This window comes from Thunnus thynnus, chromosome 17, assembly GCF_963924715.1.
Source record: "Thunnus thynnus chromosome 17, fThuThy2.1, whole genome shotgun sequence".
Classification (NCBI taxonomy): Eukaryota; Metazoa; Chordata; class Actinopteri; order Scombriformes; family Scombridae; genus Thunnus; species Thunnus thynnus.
In genome coordinates, this window is record NC_089533.1 from 27546423 (window position 1) to 27565061 (window position 18639).

Sequence of the window (18639 nt, forward strand, 5' to 3'; positions counted from 1 at the left end):
TTCTGGAGGATCTAATAGAATTTACTGATCGAGTGTACACAAAGTCACATAGTGGAGGATGGGCCAAACCATTTAAAATTTTATAAACTAGGCACAAATTTGAGAATAATCTAAAATTGTCAAAGCTCAGTAAATTGTATTTCTCCAGTACCCTACAGTGATGGAAATGTATTGGCTTTTTGTCCAGAGTTTTTATAGTTTGTTTGTATGAGGACTCAAGAGGTTTTATGGCTGTTTCTCCAGCCTGCCCCCAACATGTGATGCAGTAAGACATATGGGAAAGAATCATAGCATGCATAAATATCTTGGCTCCGTCCAAAGAGAGATAGTTTCTAATATGTCTAAAATTTGCTAAGTTGTACTTTATGGTTTTAATCATGTTTTAACATCTTAAAGTTCAAATTTGGATCCAGTGTCACACCAAGATATTTAAAATCAGTAACTATGTCATTTTTTTCACCTTTGATGAAAATATCAGCATTAGGAGGTTGTACCATAGTTTCAGAGAAAAACATACCTTTTGTCTTGTTTACATTTAGACTCAGACATGATTGATCAAGCCAATGTGTGATCCTTTCCAATGCAATTGTTAGCTTAGCAGCAGCTAACTCAGCTGTTTTTGCATGTGTGTACAGAACGGTGTCATCTGCATACATTTGTACTTCTACATCATGACATGTTGAGGGAGATCATTAATATATAGGCTAAATTAGGGGACCTAACACTGACCCTTGTGGAACACCCATTGTGCACTTCATGTTACTGGACAGTGTGTCTCCAAGTTTAACACATTGTATCCTATTAGATAAATATGAAGACATCCATGCCAGTGTTCTAGATGAGAAGTTAAATTTAAAGAGTTTCGATATTAAACATCATGATTGACTGTATTGAATGCTTTATGCAGATCTAAAAATACAGCACCAACTACTCCTCCTTTATCAAGTCTTGATTTAATTTGTTCTATTAAGTGCAAGGTAGCAGTTTCAGTGGAATGATTTGCTCTAAAGTCAAATTGCATACAATGTAGACCAAAACTGTTTATTGAGAAATGTTGTCAGTTGTTTAATAACTTTCTCAGCAACCTTTGAGAGCATTGGCAATATACTTATTGGTCTGCAGTTACTGGCTTCAAGGCGGTCTCCAGATTTAAAAAAAAGGCATGACAATGTCACATTTCCAGTCATCAGGGAGGGAGCTGTGTTTAAAAGACAAGTTAATTAAATGAGCAATAGGGGGAGTTAAAATATCTTTGTGTGATTTGACAAACAGTGTCAAATTGGAAAGCATCTCTACTTTTGGAGCTTTTTAAGGAGCTGATGATTTTGTTTACTTGTAACTCATTAGTCTCTACCAGCTTCAAAACCTGGCCTGTAGCATCTATAGGAATGATATCCAGTTTCTTTTTGGTAAATTTATTTACTTTTATGCAGACTCAAGAAAAAATGATTAAAGAGAGAAGCAACAGTAAAATGATCTTCAGTTAACTTTCCCTGTATTTTGAGTTTTTAAAATCTCCTAAAATTTTGGGTCCCTCTTTGTGAGATTATCGATGTTTTTCAAATTCAATTTACTGTTGCCTTTTGCCTCATTCAATATATTGAGATAAAAATGAGATTTAGCTTCTCTTAGGTCTTGGATAACTTTGTTCCTTAAACCTTTATAAATAAGCTTGTCAATTTCTCTTCTAGTTTTAATTGCCTTCCTTAGTGCAGCATCTCTAGATTTCATTTGTTTCCACAAATTTTACTATTTTAATGAATAATTTTTAATTATTTTATTTCATTATTTTATTTTTAGATTTTATCTGTATCCTCACATTAAATCTTTCCCTCGCAGAGTTGATTCTGTGAGTAAAAGTATCACAGCCATATTCCAGATCATCAGAGGACAGTACATCATCCCAGTTCAAGCTGTTAATTTCATGGATAAATTCTTCTTGCTTAGTTCTGGTATGCATTGAAGGATCATTGTCTTAGTTGCTGTGGTCTTAAATCTACTTTTAGTCAGTTTTCTCACACATAGGGTTAGGTTATGATCTGATAAGCCAGTGATTAAATTATAACTTTCAGTTATTCTTTCTGGATTGTTAGTAAATATCAGATCAATTTGTGTACTGGGGCATTTTGCAATCCTATTTGGGCCTTTTATTAGTTCAAGTTGGAATTTCTCTGATCATTTTTAGTTTTTCCTCTTAGTTTTATCCTCCCACATTAAAATCACCCATAAGTAATAATTGTTGAGATTGCACTCTTTCAAGACTTCTGTGAGTTGATCATAGAAAGTGTCATCTGCAGAAGGGGGCTTATAGATACCTATGATGTTAAAGGGCATTTGCTGGGATAACATTATTTTTATCCCGACATACTCCAACGTGTTACCCGCATTATAAACTACATGTTCACATTTGATGTTGTCTCTCACATAGAAAAGCACCCCTCCTCCTCTCCCATCAGGTCTGTCTCTTCTGAAACATTGGTATCCGAGCACCGTGAACACACTTGCAGGAGTTGTTTGTTTCAACCATGTTTCAGTCAGACAGAGAAAGTCCAGATTTGAGTCAGGCACAAGATGACTTAGCTGATTGCTCTTTGCAGTAAAGCTTCTTATGTTAAAATGTCCACCAACTAGCCCCCTTGGTTTCAGCTTCCCATAAGACTTTTGCATGATTGACAGTTTGGAAGGTTTTGAATAACCTCTGCCTCCTCACTGCAGGGTTTCAACACACAGTGGTGTCAGCAGCAGGTTATGTGAGAGAGACACTGGACCTATCAAGGTTTCCACATCCCGGTAGCGAAAAGTTATTCATTGAGACATCATGCCCCGTGTTAACAAAATTTAGGCTGTTAAGGGAGAAGCCCAGCTCAGAAAGTTGCTGCTCATTCATCACTGTCCATACAGTCCTATGTAGGAATCCCATCCAGGATCCCAGTGGCCAGAGGGTAGAAGCTCCTCTTAAGCCCCTCAGCACCGGCCCGGTGCACCCAGAACCTCCTCTCGGCCTCAGCGGGGGAGAAAAGGCCGCCATCCGGGCGGTTAGGAACCCCAGAGGATCCATGTGGCCAGGACCATTTCCTTCGATGTTGAGATGGATGTACAGATAGATGGATGCATAGATGGTCTTACTTGATGTTTAATCTGATGTTTACATTTGAAAACCTGCTACAAGGCCAGTCCAGCATCTCCCCATCCCAATGAGTGACCCCTAGTCATATACCATCACTTCTTGACTCCAGGGTGCATAGAGAGGCTCCAGCATGTGTGGATTACATTACCAGCAAGGATCCTTTAAGTTTTATTCTTGTTTTAAAAAAAATACTCTTCTATTAGCTTCTTTAGTGCTGTATGTCCTTTGGAATATTGGTAACAGCAGGTAGCAGTTAGCAGTTGACAGCTAGCTCGTTGTTTTGATTTGAAAAATTCCGGAGAATTCCAATTCCAAAGATGATGTTTTCTCTTCTGTTCTTGCTGATCAATGCTATTACTTCTTCTATAGAGTCCTTTCTGAAGATTTTTGAGTGTTAATTTGCAAAATGTTCCACTTTTTTGGGTCCAAGTTTGAGATGTAATCAGGAGCTCACTCCCAGTACAGCCACTCCTCCAGAATCATCATCACAGTCTCAATGTAAATACATATCGCAAATGTGAACATATAATGGTAACACTGAGATAAAATCTATATACATCTATTTACAACAAAAAGCATTATATTTATCTATTATACTTATGGGTCTTGGGCATGGGCATGGCAAAATGGCTTGAGAGCGCCCCCTAGTAAATTTCAAGTTTGAAGCCCCTCCTGTCAGTTTCATGTAGATGAACGAGATTCGATAGGCACATGTAACATGTCCAGACACACAAAAAAGCCTCCTGGAGCCATACACTAAATTCAACAGGAAGTCAGCCATTTTGAATTTAATTTCAATTTTTGTGCAGATTTTTCCATTTCCAGGCGTTGTTTTTTAACAAAGTCCTCCTAGAGATTTAACCCCACCAACTTCAAATTTTGTCAGTGTCAGCCAAGGTGCAAGACCTTGATGATGATAACTCCTGAAGCTTTTGAGTTTTCATCAAAAGCTGTTTCCATGGCAACACATTGTTTGCCACAAAGCACAGAGCTGTTTTTAAGGGGCTAAACATGCTTGAAAACTCACAAAACTTTGCACATACGACAGGTCTTAAAGTCTGTAATATTGTATAGGTGGCGGGCATGGTTGTGCTTCCTAATAATATTACCTAAAGGAAGCATATACAAGGTGATTAGAATTGGTCCAAGTACAGAACCTTGTGGAACTCCGTGTCTAACCCTTGCCTTCACAGAGGATTCATCATTAACATGTACAAATTGAAATCGGTCTGATAAATAGGACTTAAACCAGCTTAATGCAGTTCCTTTAATGCCAATTAAATGTTCCAGTCTCTGCAAAAGGATCTGATGGTCGATTGTGTCGAATGCGGCACTAAGATCTAACAGGACAAGTATAGAGACAAATCATTTGTCCAATGCAGTAAGGAGGTCATTTGTGACTTTCACCAGTGCTGTCTCTGTGCTATGTTACGCTCTAAATTCTGACTGAAAATCCTCAAATAAACTATTGTTATGTAGAAAGTCACATAACTGATTAGAGACTGCTTTCTCAAGGATCTTAGAGAGAAATGGAAGGTTAGATACAGGTATATAATCTATAATCTCTATCTAACACCTGAATCAAGAGTAGGCTTTTTAAGAAGAGGTTTAATTACAGCTACTTTAAAGGACTGTGGTACATAGCCTGTTACTAAAGACAGATTGATCATATCTAGTAGAGAAGTGCTAACTAAGGGTAAGGCTTCCTTAAGCAACCTAGTTGGGATGGGGTCTAAGAGACAGGCTGATGGTTTAGCTGAACAAATCATTGAAGTTAGTTCATATACACCAACAAAATGAAAGACACTAACATTCTGTTATACACAGATGATATGAGAGTATATTTGCTCCAGAGATTTGTGCTTTGTCTGTAGTGGCACCTCACAATTGCCATGGTCTCGGAGCATATGAGACAAACTGGTTTTGTACTGCCCATGAAAGTATTTGTTCTGTTCTACGTGTGTAACTACAGTCGTTGTGTATTGGGTTACTGGGTCGAACCACTTCCAAAATGTGGTTGACCTATGCTCAACAATGTACCTGAACATCTCCTGTGTAGACACTCACTGCTGATCTGCCAAACGTGCTGCTAATGCTCCGCTTTCTGTCTAGACACAAGGCCAGAGAGCCCTGAAGCTCCGCCCTGCCCCCCACACAGAATGGAGCAGCACATTGAGCACTGGTTTATTCACAGTTTATCAATATTAAACGTATCATGTGTCTAAATGCACCAAATTCGACACTGAACTCCACTTGTCACCCAACCATGCATCCACCAAGTTTGGAGTTGATTGGATGAACGGTTCAAAAGATACATAAAGGATATAGACACACAGACATAGAGACAGAGATTCCTTCCTTTAGCAGATAGATTACTTAATGATCATAGTTTAATTCCCCCCCTTTTTTTCTTGCCACCCTTGAGCACAATGAAAACATTGTGAAAAAGAGGCAGGCCAGAACCAAGACAGGTGTGTTTTATTTGAGCTCTGCAACTATTAAAATATTCTATTTTCAAAGCTGACTGAGTTCCCAGCTTTTGTTAAATGTTTTACCTCTAGGGAGTAGGCATAGAATTATGCAGTTCCTTCTTTTTCTCATCTTTACATATATTTTCTTTTTTTTTTTTTTTTTTAACATCATCATTGTATTCTTGCAAAGTATGAGTCATGTTCATTTATGCTTTTACAAAGCATTGTAACCTTGATGTAAAATTTCCTTTTCTCTTTCAGGAGATCCACATTTCACTCAGGTGTATTGTAAGAGATCTAAACAGTGGGTGTTGAAAAACGTGTTCAATCCCCACACCACAGAGTTCATTGGCACACTCATCCAAGTGTCATCAACAGACAACGCAACCCGAACATTCCCTACAAGGCACCAACATCATCACTCGCCCTATAAAAATATGGAGGTAGTTACCGTAACGTCACCTGTTGGTTTCTGAAGAGCAGTTTTGAAGTTCAAAGTGAGCCGCTCCATCCGTCGCCATCTTGGCAGTGTGTGACACTGCCTATCTCCCAGCCAATCAAAAATGGGCAAAGAGGCGGGCCGAATGGCTGCAACAAGCCATCTAGCGGCTGGTGGACCTGTCACTCAAAGCAACCATGTCCTTCATTATGCATAACTGTACGGATTAATAACATTTAAACGGGTGAGTTATAAAGAAATTCACCCCCCATACAGTTGTCATGAAAGGGGAAATTAGCTATAGAGACCAAAACCGTTTTTTGTACCAGGCTGTAAACATGTTTATTTCTGCTGTAAAATTCGGCTTTTTGACATGAGAGTCTGAGATAACTTCAGTTGTGATTTTGCACTATATAAACCAACAATGAAGTTATCTCAGGGCACTTGCCATACTGAGCAGGTTTGCATTATATAAACATAATTGACTGACTCTGCAATAAATATCATTTTACCTTATTCCTATCTCCTCATCTGTGTCTGCACCTGGGTTCACCTGTTCTGTAGCCCCACAGAACAGACTTCTGGGTATGATGGTGGACTGTGCAATAATAGCTATTAATTTTGCTGATTCAGATTAAAAAAATCCTTATTGACACATTTCTTATATGCTTTTTAAAATGTCAATTTCAATGTTATTGCAATAGATAAAACAAAAGTCTCAGTTTTGCAAACAGAAGTAGCAGCGATAGACTACAAAATGAAGTACTTTTAGGATTCTAACTGTTGCATTAGGATTAATATAACCAATTTATTTGAGTAAGTACTGCAACAGTTATACTGGCATAAAACTAACATTTGATGTCTTGGTTGTTGTGAAAATCTGTAGCTCAGCATCTCTATGGTTTATCAACCTTTAGTTTAATACAGTACTGTAATAGCCAGCAATAGCTGTGAGCAATGAGTATCTAAAAAGCACCAACTCAGTATTTGCTGCTGCTTTGATAAATCAATACCATGTCCTCACTAATGAATTTGATCCTGTAGTTCGAACAACAGCCTTCGAGCCCCGGGTACAGGCAACATGAAGGAAAGTTAAACATTGTTTATTTGCATATACTTCCTACATTGTAATGATACAAAGCTGGTTGAAAATCAGCAAAGTTTCCCTTTAATTATATCAGTCATTTTCAACTTATAGACATTTCAAATACAAATACAACCCAAATACACATGTAAATAAATAATAAGTAAACAATATACATCTTTGTTTTGCATTTGTTCTAATATTTTTTTTGTAAGCATATTTCTCTCATTCATTTTGACTTAATCTTTTCCCTCCTCAAGAGCAGCCACAGTGTGATTGTCTCTCTTGAGAGCTGGCTTATTTTGTGTTGCAGTAAAATATTCTGCACATCCAAATTGTTCTTCTCTACGGCCAGGTTCTCAATCTGAAGCGCTAATTTCCTTTTTTGGAGAAGCAAAACTTCGTTTTGGAGTGTCAGAACAGATGGACCATCTCCGTTTTTTCAGTCATGAAAAAAAGAGGGGACAAGCAATAATGCAACTTCAGCGGCATACAAAAGGGTTGCACAAGACACTAACTAGTAAAGTTTTAAAATGTATGTGAACTTTAACTGCACTGCAATAAGAAATATAATTGAATACTTCATTAGAGTAAAAAACAATCTTTATTTTACAGTATGTTTGGATTGAGATTTTGAGAAAAATTAATTGATAAGAAAGAATTAACAATAACTTCTTACTTTGACACTTGATGTCTTTGGAGGGTTCACTGGGCTGAGAGGCATGACAGATGTGCTCCCTCATTTCCTCATCTGGCTCACTGAAGAAGGTTTTAGTGGTTAACTATACAGTCATGCTATTAACAGTAATGTCATTAATTAGGCTTAAACTGAAAACTTACTTCTTCAATTGACTACTGTTCTCCCTCCGCCAGTAATTCGAAGGTGAGTCGTGACCAGTAATGCCCATTACCATCCCTGCCTCATTTGAGAGAGGTTTTGGAGGTGGAACCCCACCTGGAAAATTATATTTTGTATGGAATAAATTCTGTTAATAAACAGAAAGTTAAAAAGTTACCGTTACAGTCTAGTTTCTACCTATACCTTAAATACTTTAATGTGTAATGAAATCGACAATAAATAAATAACTTATTACAAGAAGATATCTTCTTTATTATGAACGACTTCTGTACAGACTTCTTCACTATCAGCCATATAACCATTAGTCTAACGTAGCAGTTACTTTAAGCTGTAAGTTAAGTTTAAGTTAAGTTAAAGTTATTCTTATCAGTTTTGTTGGATTCCCTCCTGTAATTAGTGATCTCTTTTATGGCCAGAACAGACAAGTTGTCATATTTCTTTTGGATCTCTTGGATGGACCTATTCACCAGACTTGTTGAATTAATTAATTTTCATTGCAATTTCCTCCCACATTCGTTGTTTTCTGTTTGCTGTTATTTGTGGATCAAATTTGCTTTTTAGTATGCAAGTGTGCATTCTTTTATTGTATTCCTCCAAAAGTATCATCTTTTCCTCCTCTGACCAATTTGGTTTTCTTGTCCTCTTTTCCTCTGCCATTTTTTAAAATCCGTAGGCCCATTTTGTGAGATGATAGGTGAGGAATAACAGGTATCACAACGGCAAGTGCAAGCGGTCTCCATGGAAACTGTAAAACTTTATCACTGCAGTAAATGCCTTAATGTTTTTCCTTAACTAAGGAAATGTTTTAAGGGATTCTGTGCAACACCCTGAAGTAAGTCCCTCAGCTAGGGAGAAATTAAGCCTTAAATGTCATACTTAAGGAGAAAACTTAAGGTGCTTTGTGCAACAATGAAGCCTCGACACTTGATTTTGTTTTCACTGGTCTTCTAAGCCTTTAGCTCCCCCTTTTCAAGGGACAACCTGGCAGACTTTCTCTGGGCCTGAACCAGTCCAAGTTCCTCTGATGCTCTGCTTTTTCCTTCAGCTCTCTCTCCTGTATCTTTGTCTAGCAGTGAGTACAGATAGTGTTATGACCCAGAGGTCTTACAGTGAGCATTTTCTGTATATTTGTGTATTGTGTGCTTTAACCCCCCGTGTGTGCTTGTGGATCTCTCTCGCTCTCTGGTAAACCTGCTGTGGTGGCTCTCTGTGTAATGGGCTGCAGGTGAGCTCCTCTGAGTGGTTGAGTGAATGATTGTGTGATTGAGAGTGTAGCATAGATATAGAACACTAGATGTAACATAACGGCATAAATCACGGGATAACCGTCTATCTTACCTGGCTATTGTTTACAATTGTCACCTATTGGCAGCAACTATGGTTGTCTGCTGTGCAGCACCTAACTGCTTTACCTGAAGGACCAAAGAGCCCAGGGAGGTTGGCATCACTTAGTGAACTAAGTGACTTTACCGTTAGCCAACGTTAAGTTACCAAGTAACAGACCAGCTGAGTTCTAAGTCAATGTTATTGCTGACTGCCAGCTCTCAACAGCATTGATCTGTTAGCTAAACAGATAAGTTATAATCAACAAACATGTTAGCTACACTAACTTAGAGCTGAAAGGTAATGTTTAGTAACGTTATAACAAAATACAAGTCATCATATATTAATATCACTTGTTGTTAGCTTACCTCATGCCTTCACACGACTCTCCTTTCAGTAAAGCAAATTAAAAAAAAACATGTCTTGATCAGGTAATCTATTTGGAGAAAGGATATTTGTACTTCAGCAGGTTAGGTTGAGCAGCAATTTTTCAAAATTCCTGTGGCTTCTCCACATTATCAACGTAAATTTAATGTCCATACATTGCAATGAGAATGAAAGACAATTGCTACGAGTCCATCAGGAGTTCTGCTGAAGGCAAAACTTGCTTTATCAACAAAAATAACTCCTCATTTACAGTAAGCAAGGCTCTTCAACCTCTCCTCTCATCATCAAAGCAAACCCAATGCTGGTGGACCAAGACCCCAGGAAGAGCGCCGGACTTTGAAGCCAATTTGACATAGTGGCTAAATGTGATGCACACTGGCCCAAAAAGACTTTTTCCCATAGACTTACATTGTGAAAGAGACGTCTGTAAATCAGTGGATAATTTTTTTTGAGGTACATGAACTTCCCAGTACGAACACTTAAATAGCCCCTATTTAAAAGATTATGTTTTAAAATTTGTAAAATTCACTAATAGCTGAATCCAGAGTTATTTTCGTAGGCATAATGAACACGCATCAGAGCCACGGGACTGCGCCGCCCTGCACGTTCATGTATGTCATCCAGTTCTACCGGCTATGCTAGTAGCTACAGCACGACATAAACAGAATTTAACGTAGAATTAGTTGTAGACCAATTACTAAAACAACTTTTATTATACTGCACATCCAAGGGCACAGCACGTTTTGACTCGATTTATTGTTATTTTCCGATCCTGACTATGATATATCGCCGGGTTAAGTTGTAAAACGTGGCCAGTTGGTTTATGTGTCTCATTAATACATCCATGGTTTTAGCCCTATTGTCAGCTTTAGGCGTAATTATAATCTCGTCGTGGTTATTTATTTTATGTGATGTGATAGGGTAAGGGTAGGGTACAGTCATCACCTATTTGAGTTGAGTTGCTTCAGTAACATGTTTACTTGTACTGAATTTATTTAACAGGCATTTAAACAACGATGATGGACGATGAAAATATGTTTGCCACATTTACTTGTTTCATTAACCATGTATATATAAGGGTAAAACCAGATAATTTAACATCAACAGTAATAATGAATAATGTATAGACAAAGATGGTACAACATCGTGATAAAGGGTTTATTTAAGAAATGGCAAAAATTGATCAACAAATTATATATATATATATAAAGAAATTGCAGTGTTGTTTTTTTCTTTTACTTCAGCAGCTGTTGATCTGTGTGAGTTTTTCAGAGCTGAACTCTACACAGGACAGGAGATTTCTAGGAAAAATATAAAGCTCAACAGTGAAGCTTGCAGCACTTGAATCATCAAGCCAAAATTAAACAAAAAACATTAGTATTTTAGGGAAGAAATTCAAAAAACAAAAAAATTAACATTCAAAGAGATGGTGAACATTCATCCCTCTGATGGCTGGCATGCCACAGGAGCCATAAGTGAAAAAGCTAATGACCAAAAAATGTAAACTAAGTTTATATTGATTAAAAAGATTATATTATATTCATTAAAAGATTTCATTCATAAAGTTAATATCAACATAATAAACACCAAAGCAATAGGAGTGCGAGGTATGGTTGGAAGAAGGTTGAGGATAAGGTCAGGGCAGATTGTTTGGTGAGAAGGAGGCTCAGTTCGTCGTAATAACATGCAGAAGATGGCAGTATAGGATTCCTGGAAATGGAGAACTTGTCTGAAGGGGAGAGGTCAGCTGGCAGACAATGACCAGTAGTGAGCCAGCAGTTGAAATAGGAGACCATGTGACTTGCAAAGTTAAAAGAGAAGAGAAAATGTTGTTAGCAAAATGTGAACATATAAATTCACCATTTTAACCTGTATTGTTTAATTCTATAATTGCAGGACAGTTAGCATGAGGTGTCTATAGTTAAACAGCTTAAGTAACAGATATGTCAAACATAAAAGGCCTGGCTTAGTTTAAAGCCCACTCACCACGTCAAGGTGCAGGCCTCGAGTGGGGACACAAGACAGATTACTTACAGTATGATACTCAGACAAGACAATACATATAAAGAACATATATATATATATATATATATATATATATATATATATATATATATGTATATATATATATATATATATATAAGGAACTTCATTTTACCAAGTAAACATGTAAACATTAACAATGGCATTGAAAACACGTAAAACCATTTGCAAATAACTCAGCAATATGTAAAATAGGTACAAGAATGCAAAACAATGAAGATGAACACTACTTTTCTTTATCTGACAAGTTTTACAAAACATTTTACAATCATAGAACATTTATTTAATGTACGAACAAGAACACATAAGCCTTCAAATAATCACAAAATTACATAAATGGAAAAAAGTGTGAAAATGTGAAACGGAATGAGATGCAAGATTGATACCCATTGTTCTAGTTTTGGAGATTATTATCACACATTATAGATGTATACAATTTTACCAAAAGGTATGTACTCATTGTGAGGTTTATGTTTTCACATATTGCCCAGCCGCATTAGAGATGACTCAGATAAAATAATTTGATGGATGCTACACAGCTGGAAAATGGGTGGATGGATGCATGGATGAGCCCTTCATAACTGCACTCCAGTTTGGGGATGTCTGTGAAACAAGAGAAAAGTAATCAACATTTAACAAAACAATGGGTGTGACAATAATAGGAAACACACTATGACAAACACATAATTATTATAACATTAAATGAAATGCATGATCTATATTGTTAGGCTTGTTAATTACATTTAAAACATGAGTGTACATATGTGACCATGCTAATGATATTTGGACATGCAGTACTGTTAGACATGGATGTCCGGGATTAGTAAAGCACTATTACATAGCAAAAGCGATTGGAAAAGTGAAACGTAAAGTTGGCCACAAAACCTTAAGGTACAATCTGGGTTACGTATTAATTGCTGGTATCTGAAATGGTAAAGAGGAATCACGCCAATTGCGTTACCTCGTAATTAATCAATAACGTCAAAGACAAACCCATGAAGAAAGAAGAAAGCTAGCTAGCCAGTTGATAAGTGGGTTTCTCCTTAATACATCAATGACATCTATCCGCTTTCAGCACACACAAACGCTGAAGCGTTTAGGTTAGACAACCATAACCTTGTATTAAAGCGTAACATTGCACAAAGTTAACGTTACCTGTATGCAATATTACACTTTATTATCAGTGTTAACTTAGCTTTGTTGCATGGACGTTAGCCATACGTCCGACATAATGTTAGTACATAACGATCGATTATTAAATTAATGTTATAATTCACGGTGTGCAGCTGCCTCCTTATCAAACGCTAGCTGCTGCGGCTACTAGCTACTAGTACCTTGGTATTTGTATGGTATGAGCCATGGTTTGAGCAAGCAAGCTCATGAACACGCGGTGCTACGAGCACGCAAACTGTCGTTAATGTGAGCGTGCCTGAGCCTTTGGCTTCATGCGCCACTGAGCAACTTTCGTAGGAATGAACGGGGCCCCACCTCCGACGCTGTATCCAGCTCTCTTTATACATCCATGAGTACATTAGGACTCAAATAGGATACATGCATGGTATTTAAATAGAGGCCTCAGTGCCATGTCCCCCACAGAGGACAAAAATGAATTGCCGGATCTTAGGAGGATATCAGCTGCTGTGCCAAGTATAATTATCAGAACACTGACTAACTGTAGCCTCAGTTTGTGCCTCTCACGCAGAGTTGCTGGTAACGTTAGCAAGTCTGAGAAGAGACAACAGAGAAATGACGTTGTGCCCAAAGGTTTATTCCTTTTCAGTGGCAGTAAACACAAGGATCCAGCAATATTCAGAGCTTTACAGGATATTTAGGGTTGATGACGGTAATGTTAACACGATAAACAGCAGGGTTACAGTGTAGGTACCAGATCGCCTCGGGCTGCCAGATTGGCTGGTGGATTGGAAAGGTGATAATTCTACTTTATGTTTATTATTGAGATCAATAATGGTGGTGGTGTACTGGAGTGCGCTATATTGAATGGTGCTCCCAATATTTTGTCCACTCCATCAACATACATGAGGGGGACAAAATATTAGGAACACTTTTCAAAATAATGCACTCCATTACACCACCCACTACAACCTCAATAATTAACATGAAGTAGAATTATCACCACTCTAAAAATGTCAACAAAAATTGAAAATGTATAAGTTTCATAAATGTAGAATTTATAGCAGAGCTGTTGTATTGGATTACACAAGTTTTCCTAATAAAGTGGCCAGTGAGTGTGTATATATAAATATAAAATGTGTGTGTGTGTGTGTGTGTGTTTTGTGCATACATTTCTTGATGCATTCTGGTACAAATATTTATTAGATCAAATATCAATGCAAATATTTACATCTAAAAAAACCTGTAATTTCCCGTCTTGACAGAGGAAACCTCAGTTGTGTCTCCAGCATGCAAATCTCCTACTAACTGTTTCTTAATACAATATCCTAATTAAAAGTCTCTCCTAGAACCATGTACTCACCCCAAACCGTCACGGTACAGACCTTACGGTTTGATGCATGCAGTCATACGAAGAATACACTATGACACAAACAATAACTGTAAAATTGTTTAATAATCCACTTACTGCGGCATGCGGAACAGTAATTCTAAGCAGTGCACAACTTAGCTGTAGCATGTATGCTAGAACCCAAAAAACGGATAAATTCTCCAAACAAGACACACACTAACACCACACAAACAAACATAACTCATGGCATTTTGTAAAGGACAGTATTCTTAACGTAGAATGGTCAGTTAATGTTAGCTAATGCAGCTAACGTTAGCTAACAAATGATGACCATAAGAAGATATGTCATCATTACTCTGCAGAACACACAGCTAGGACTCTGAGCTGCTCTGGTACCTACAACAGCTATGTCTTGACACTCCCTCACAGACACACACATGCACACACACACACACACTAACACCACACAAACAAACATAACTCATGGCATTTTGTAAAGGACAGTACTCTTAACGTAGAATGGTCAGTTAATGTTAGCTAATGCAGCTAACGTTAGCTAACAAATGATGACCATAAGAAAATATGTCATCATTACTCTGCAGAACACACAGCTAGGATTCTGAGCTGCTCCGGCAGGCTGAGCTGATCTGGTACCTACAACAGCTATGTCTTGACACTCCCTCACAGACACACACACGCGCACACACACACACACACACACACACACACACACACACACACACCACAGAAACTTTTACAAAGTGCAATGAATGTACTTCTAGTGACTATCAAAGCTCCAGCGGACTCTCTGTGTTTCCACCGTGGACACAGAGTGCGTGTGGGGTAGGGCTGTAGTCAACCAAAGAAAATGTTGGTGGACTGAAATCGTACATAATCGTCAACTAATCGATTAGTTGGGGGGGGGGGGGGGCGTTGCTGCGACGGTAACGGGACAGAGTGCACAGTGAACTCAGTCACACATTTCTCCGTTCTCTATTTCTCTGTTTTGCGACTTCAGGTTAGGCTAACCCATTGTTGCTAACAGACTTGACTTTTTAGCATTTATTGACTGTTACACTGGAGTCTGTACTGTACATTTACTGCCAGACTGACAACTTACTGCTAACCTTTTCCTCTGCTCCGCTCACATCCACCGTCACTTTCCTGCTGCTCACTCTTTCCCACTTGCTACGCAAACATACTATACAATGCCGTATTCTTTAACAGAGTTACACTACCAACAGTTTCCCGGGCAACAACACGGGTAGATTCACGTACCGGAACAGCACCGCACAGAGACTCCCAAATGCTATTGATTTACGAATGAATGGATATTTGACGTTAACTTTGACATTAACATTTTTTTTGGCCTGGCAGGGGTTCTTGTTGTTATAATTATAGGAGATACACTGATTCAGTAAACGTTTCTCCAGTGTTCATCATTCAGAATGTTTTTACCGGGAGCCGAATTATCTGCATAGGTCTCCTCCTCTCCAAAACAAACAGACCCGGTGATTAAAACAAGTAAAAACACATTTCTCTGACGCTGTTCGGCTGGCACCAGATGTTTGGTAGGGGCTGCTAGCCAGGTTGCTGCTAACATTTGCTCAGCTTGTTTCACTGATAACTTTAGATCCAGATGTCTGATAACTAAAATCCTTCATCTGGTTAAAAGATATAGTTAGAAGCAACCAAGAGCTAAAAAAGTTTATCATAAAAATGTAGTGTGTGTCAGCCGGTCTAGTTTGTTACTGCTGGGGTTAGTCTCTGAGTGATGGCATACAAATTTTACAATATACTCCACATTGATCTCGCAAAGGTATTTATATATAGACATATATAAATGTCACACGATAATGTCTTTCAGTAACGTAAACACTGCAGTAGCCCAATGTTAAACATGCAGAGTGGAATGTGTATTTCACCTTCTAACATCACCATAATAAATTTGATATCTCAATCATCATTTCTTATGCACGAAATAGGTTTAATAAACTGCGAAAGACTGCCTGCAAAGACCAGTTTGCAGGCATTGCAGAGATTGATTTTCTCATAACAGATCAAACTGTAAAAACAAGTTTTTCCCTCGCTGTGCATCTGGAATAGATCCAGTCACAGATGAATAGCCCAACTAAAAACTTACCTGATGTTTTACATGTAAAATCCTGTTTGATTTGCTTATTTTGGTTGCTGTTTCTCATATTCTCTGGTTGAACAGGTCCAACAGTGGCCCGTTACCAGCGACCTTCTCTAGATTGAAATCACTTGCTTGACTTAACATAACTTCATTTTACTCGTTATTTAATGAAGTAATCTAAACTGTTATTTTGTTTGCCTTGATATGCTGGCAGCATGATGAAAATACATGATTTCACCATAAAAAAGACTTTGTCAAATGAACCAGCAACTACTACTGAAAAATGACAAACAGCTGGAGTAGAGTACCTGTGACAGGCTAAAATAGCTCCTCACGTGCTGCTAAATCCTGCAGTGTTGTTAGTGGCCAGTAGTCTGAGTTGGTCGGTGTTGTGGTTGTTCAACAGAAATTGTTATAAATTGACTTTTATTCAGTTTTAAGACAAGTTATTTATTGACTAAGTTATTTTAATTTCCTTTTGACAGACCAGAGTCTGTGAACAGGTTTTTTTTCTTTTATCCTTTTGAGCATCAGTAAGTAAAACATGAAATTTTGTCACAGTTGTACTGTACATTTGTAGTGCTGTTCTCTCTTTATTTATCATCTCTTCAAGTCTTTGTCACCTGTATTTGCTTTAAAAAATAATGGCATTATTTCACTGTTAAACACAGAACAGTCCAAATGTGTGGCTTCATTTATACTCCTGAGCGGACATGGACAGCTGCGGACACCACGGAAGGATAGTTGATGTGTTTATACTACTTTCTGGGGTCCGTGTGGAGGACGCGTTCCACACATGCGCGGTAGATGGCTGTCTACGGAACACAGCGTTCCGCACAGAGCCTACGCGTACACCATCTGATGACGAAATTTACATCATGTGAACCCTTGCGGACGCGGCAACTATAATTTCAGCTTCAGTGTACTTCCCCAGTCTGCTTTCCCTTCACACCTGCCCTGTATTATTCTCATTAGCCCTGCCTTACACCCAATGTCTTTCCCAGCCAATCACTCCCAGCCTGCCATTGTGTCTAGTCACCTGTTTCCCATGCCTGTTAAGTCTTGGGCTGCGGTCGAATAGTCTTTTTTGCTTAGGAAGGTTCCTAACTGAGTCAAATGACCTGGAAGTGTGGTGTATTTTCATTAAATGTCATTGGTGTGCTTAAAGACAATATTAAGCTATGCAGATTGATTTTGTAAGTTTACAAGCAATAAGGGCTAGTGTGATAAAATTTATATTGATGTGTTTGTAATCTCATAAACCATATTTAATCACAATGTACGTATAGAGGCACGGTAGAAGAATCATAATCATACACTGGAGAAATTTGAGTGTGTTTGTATTACATGTCATTTTGCTTGGGTCTGCATTAAAGTCTTCACCTTTTTAAAAAAATTACTCTCTGGAAGAGATCAAGAAATAAAGGTGTAAAATGACTAGAATAACTTATAAAAAAATAAAGGCCAGAAGACAACTTGGCAATAATGGTGTAAAATGATCCCCAATACTTATATAAAAAAATTGGACATAACCAGGTAGAATTGAATATGCCAGTATATATCCACAACAGCTCAAAACCTGTCTTGAAGAGTTTTGACCAACAACGAGTGACGGAGATAAAGATAACAGAATAATTGGCCAAAAATTAAGGAGGGTGGACGATAGGTGTGACCTATGCCGACCCAAGGGTATAAAAACTAGAGAGCTGGTTGAATTCTCTAACTGCTAAGAAAAGGTGCTCCAGTGCTTCCTTTCTAATCTCCTTTAGCATAGGTTACACTTGACTATCCTTTACGGAAGGAAAGGAGATAATTCTGTCCCACAATTCCTTGCAGCAGCATCATTCAGAAGTTCAAACGATTACACCCACATTAAATATCCACAGCGGTCCGTGTCCCCTCCGTCCAAAGCTGTGTTCAGCTCATTTGATAACAGAATAAACAAATGTGACAGAAATTCGTGTGCTTTTCCCATTTTCGTCTTCAAATTGGCAATTGGAATAGAAATTAAATCAAAACCAGAAAACAACTGGTTTTTCACTTTTATAGTTATATCTATATTATCCCCCTACTGCATCTCTACAAAAACACTGTCATTGATTATGCTTGCTTTAGATAGATAGATGGATAATCAACGAAGTTATGCTGCTGTGCCTCACACGTAAATGCGCACAGCTTCTGTCTTATTCTTTCTTATTTTCATACAATAATTGGGATTTAGGAGGGTGAGTGTGAGCAAGCATTCTCAATGTGATAATTTCGTTTCACTTTTGTGACTGGCAGGCTA

General features: G+C 38.0%; 1 long non-coding RNA gene across 1 annotated transcript; it reads right to left on the reverse strand.

Annotated features, from left to right (window-relative positions):
- Positions 1 to 5735: 5735 nt before the first annotated feature.
- LOC137168160 (uncharacterized) lies at positions 5736 to 11734 on the reverse strand. The gene is made up of 3 exons (XR_010924244.1): positions 9672 to 11734; positions 7962 to 8076; positions 5736 to 7880 (listed from the first exon to the last, which is right to left on the reverse strand). It is a non-coding gene; the product is annotated as an uncharacterized lncRNA (long non-coding RNA).
- Positions 11735 to 18639: the final 6905 nt, after the last annotated feature.